This window comes from Colletes latitarsis, unplaced genomic scaffold (assembly GCF_051014445.1).
Source record: "Colletes latitarsis isolate SP2378_abdomen unplaced genomic scaffold, iyColLati1 scaffold0044, whole genome shotgun sequence".
Classification (NCBI taxonomy): Eukaryota; Metazoa; Arthropoda; class Insecta; order Hymenoptera; family Colletidae; genus Colletes; species Colletes latitarsis.
In genome coordinates, this window is record NW_027488394.1 from 90001 (window position 1) to 95000 (window position 5000).

The window sequence follows — 5000 nt, forward strand, 5'->3', positions numbered from 1 at the left end:
TGTAAGTTTCTGCGTGGCGCACCACTCAGAAATTGTATCCGCGACTCTTTGCCCTCTTTGCTGCAACTGATTCCTCGAGTTTCCGTAGAATACCACGAGTAAGTCGTCAGCGTAGGCTATTGGCTCGCAAGCCAGGTGTTCGTTTGATAGGAGCTGTAGAACTTCGTCAAAGACTAGGTTCCAACAGCTCGGACCGAGTATCGACCCCTGAGGGCAGCCCTTGGTGACTTGCTTACGCACATTACCGTGTTTGGAAACTATTGTAACCATACGGTCAGCGAAGTAGTCGACCATGAGTCGATAAAGATTTCGGGGACATCCCCGGCGTTTCAGCTTCTGAAGTATGCTTGGCCACCAAACATTATCAAAAGCTCCGGCGATGTCGAAGGAGAGACCCATCACATATCGTTCCTCTCGCTGGGATATCAATTCCCTGAGCTTCACCACGGCGTCTTCCGTGGATCGTCCAGGCCTGAATCCATATTGCCGATCGGAACTATGTTCTGGGTTTAGGAATATGTTACTCATTCGGTTAAGCATTAGTCTCTCTAATACTTTGCCTAAGATGGAAAGTAGGCATATCGGTCTATACGACTTGACGTCCGTTGGTGGTTTATCGGGCCCTTTCAAGATTGCTCTGATCGAGCCGATTTTCCACCTAACGGGGAAGACCCCGTGCGCTAGACACCCGTTGTAGAGTCGAAGTAGAGCACTATGGATGGATCCATAAGCACATTTAACTACCTCGGCCTCTATACGGTCCAGCCCAGGGCATTTGCCTCGCTTTAAGCGCGATACTGCAGCTCCGAGCTCATTCCTCGTGAAGACTGGACAGTCTTCAGTCGGCGGATCGGTTGCAGCATCAGCTCTGGTGTTTGCTTGCTCCGGCGTTTCATCCGTGGACGAGTCGTCCGGGATTAGCGCCTGTAGGAGCTGCGAGGCAGTCGATTCCCAGTCAGTCGTATATCCTTCCGGCGTTCGAATGTTAGAGACCGCAGTCTCAACACAGAGTTTCTTTTGGGCGATCTTGTAAACAAGTCCCCATGGCTCTTTATTCCCCTGCTCCGTCACAAAGTTCTGCCAGCTTTGTGCTTTCGCAGCGCGCACTGCGGCTGTGTAGGCGAGTCTAGATGTTCGATACTCAGCCTGCTTTGCCGCTCTCTCCTCCGAGTTCCTCTCGCGCTGAAAGGCTCGTCTAAGTCGATAGACTCGCGCTTTCATTCTCGTCAAATTTTCCGTCCACCATGGGACGGACTTCGAATGCCACTTCTTGGGGCGCATTGAGGCATTGCACGCATCGATGATCGATTTCTCGACCTCTTGTGCTAGGTGTTCGACTTCCCTGCGGCAACCAGTGCCGAGGGGTAATTGCCTCGCGCCTTCAAGAAGAACTTGATCAAATCGCTCCCAGTTCGCATGCAACGTGCGGAATCGAGGCTGTGGGCTTCGATTCTCATTCACGTCCGTGAACTGTAAGACAAAATCAATGAGTCGGTGGTCACTGGAGGTCCAATCCTTGTGAACCGTCCAGTTTCGCACAATTGTCGCCATATCTGGAGTCGATAATGTGACATCGATCCATGACTCACCGGCAGGGCTGGAGTATGTAGGAATACTCCCAGCCTCGTTCAAAATCGTCAAGTCGTGTAATGCGATAAACTCTTCGAGTTTCTCGCCTCGCGTGTCCGGTCGAACGCTTTCTCCCCCCCAAAGGTGGGATTTGGCATTGACGTCCGCGGCTATCACGACTCGACGGTGTTGGAGAGCATCAAGTGTCCTCTCCAAGCGTGCCAGACTTGGTTCAATGTCTTCCGAGCATTGAAAGTACTGGCTAACGAGGTAGAAACTACCGAAGGGTCCGCTAATGCAAACGCAGGAGGTGTGAGTATCACACAGCTGTGTGATTTTTACCACCGAGATGTCCGGGTTTCTGACCACTATTGCGGCCATAGCCCGTTCATTCTCGGCAATCACCTTCGCCGTGAGCCCAAAGCCTGGAATCTGTCCCTGAAATTGGTAAGGTTCCTGCATGAGCAACACGTCGATCTCCTTTGTGTGCATTAGCTCGCTCACCTCACCATGAACAATTAGCGCACGCCGCATATTATGCTGCGCGATGCGCAATTGCCTTAGAGGATTCTCCGGGTCGTTTCTATCCATAATTCGTACGAGATACTGCTAGGTCTAAAGCTGCCTTATAGGCAGGGCAGTTTTTGTCTCGCGACTTATGGTTGTGCTGCTTGCCTCTTGATTTACAGTTCGAGCAAGTCGGGGACTTACTCTTCGCCGTACAAGAGGCAATGGTATGCCCTTCTTCGGAGCAGTGACCGCAAACCTCGCTTTTTGCTTTACAATGTTTGGCCATGTGGCCAAACATTTGACACTTAAAGCAGCGTGTAACAGAGACATAGTCCTGCACTCTGCATGCGGACCAGCCCAGGTACACCCTGCCCATGCTCTTCAGCCGCTGGCGAACCAGCGGACTGACTTCCATGACCCAGTTGGCAGTGTCCTTTTCCTTCGGGCCGGTTGCAAACCGGACCTTCAGATTGGACGACACATCCCCCTGGGTCATATCGCTGAGGTTTTGCTTCCAGATACTGGAAGAAACCTCCTCTTTCCTCATCGACTTGGGAACGTCATACACTATAAGTGTAGGGTTCCTCAAGGTCGGTAGAGTAGCTGAAAGCCCTACTTCTTTCAGCTTCGCGCAGTTGACGAAGGCCTTTAGATCCTCCTTGCGCTCGGTTTCGACGGCTATGCCACCGGAGTGGATGCGTCGGACAGACCTCACGCGGATCTTGGCCTTTGCCGGCTTGACCAGGGACAGAACAGTTTGTTTGGTAACGTCGCTGTTCTGTCCTTTCCCTTTCGGCGGGAAAATACGCACCACGTGTCGTGGTGGTTTAACCGCCTCTGGGGAAACTCGATTGGCGTCAACCTTTACCGCTTGCGCGTAGGTTGTTGCCGCACGAACTGGTGCGGGTTTCACAGTCGGACGGGGACCCGTCGTCTGCGAAACCGTCGGGGCAACCCTCTCTGCGATCCTCTGGGAGGCTCTCACCTCTTGCCGGATCGCCGCGAGCTGTCCTTTTAGGAAAGAGTTCTGGATAAGAACCTCCTGGACTAGCTCGTAGAGAGCTGCCGCGTTGCCTACGATCAAGGCTCCGGTCTCCTTGCTGAGCCTGGATTCTTTTCCAAGACAGCTGGTCCGGATACCCTTGAACAGTTTCGAGGCCTCTCCATTGATTTTATCGAGAGGCCTGTTCGATGGACCAGGTGTCGCCTCCGCCGACACCTTTCCTGGCAACTCCTCGCCGCTTTTCTGGGCTTTTTCCGCCCTTTGCGGCTTCTCCTTCTTCACGACGGTTACCCAACCGTCGCTGTCGACTTCATGGCCCTTTCCTCCGTCCGGGGACGTGGCGTTGCCTTCTGAGGTTGCCTTTGGCTTTTTGGCCTCTGGCTTCCTCGGTGGAGTTGTACGGGGTGGTGTCCCCGGTCCGTCCTTCTTGATATCCTTTGTCGGCGCAGGGGATATCGTTCCTGCAGGCTTAGATGATGTAGCCTTGCTTCGTAGCGTCGGGGGTCTGGTGCTGGGGGGCGTTTTAGCGCCCTTCCCAACTTCAACCTCCTTCGCCTTTTTCTGGGGTGGTGAGACCACCCCAGCCTTTTTACTCGCTGCCGTCGTCCTGCCGGGGGCAACGACGGTAGCCTCCTTAACTCCCTTTTCCCCCTTGCGAGGTACCGAGGCGTCTATCGGCGTCAATTTAATTTTAGGATCCATATTTGTCTGGAAACTGTTTCGTCCCGGCGTGTGTCCCGGCCTCCATGGACCCTCAATTGGAACCCGGCTCCGCCTGGGTTAGGACTTGCACCCGGGATATAGTCCGCGAACAAAGGCCGACCGGGCTTTCCCCGGACTCCTAGGTTCACTTCCTCGCCCAATAGAACCCACGAGTGGTGTTCCGAGCCGATTGACTAGGCACAGGGCTGCTTTTCTCGCCTAGCCGCCTGTCTAGACGAAGCAGAGGCCAAAGGTACGTGTTGGGCAGCTACACTCCCGCAGGAGAGAGGGCCCTCAGATCCCAGGATCCTCTTTCCGCCGACACAGGTCGCCACGCACGGCAAACACGTGGGGAACAAACCTCAAGCAGATGTTCCCTCTGCTTCGCTACGCCCGGTTTCTGTTCCCTGTTTTTGCAGGGAACCCGCTGCGTAACTAGGACATGACCTCGGGCATCATGTCCCTGTAGCATTAGCTCCAAAACGTGGGACTCGTCCTTAGCACGACTAGTAGAACTCACTTTGCCATCATCAACTATGCTCTTGACGCTTCAGCGTCCTTTTGCCATCGCCAACGACGGGAGCTGCTGTCAGCAGCGCGACGACGGTCTTACATGTATAAATACATGTTGTCTTTCGTCGTTGGCGTACCTTTCAGTGTTTTCGTCATACGCTGCATATCCTTCCTATATGCAGCGTCCGTATGGCAAGGACTCCGAGTCTGACAGAGCCGTACACCACCGGTTTACAGCTCGGAGTTGAGCTGGTCTAGGCGGAGTCTTCTAATGGCCAGGGGAGCGATCCACGTTTCGAGGCCCGTCTCCCTACCTAGGATACTAGCGTGGTTTCCCAGCCGACACCTTCAGGCAGTAGGGAGCAGCTCAGCTACTTCTACGGTGGCCTCCTTCCGTCATTCGTCTGGCGTTACGACGTCTGCCACCAGATGTTTTGGTGTGCTGGGTTCTGCCAAGCCCAGCGGCGTATTGCTTTTCCCAGCGGCGTATTGCTTTTGGGGACGCATACAGACGTCGTTTCGTGTCTCTTTCTGATCTTGGATTTTTGCTCAACGTGAAAAGGGGGCATGTAGCCCCCTTTTTGATTTCTGGTGTCAGGATCGCCTCCTCGGAAAAGCATTAAAGCAAAAAGGGGGCTTAAAGCCCCCTGGTATGAGTTAGGTCTTTATTGGAGAAGCCCCAGATGTTCGAGTAGGAACTTTT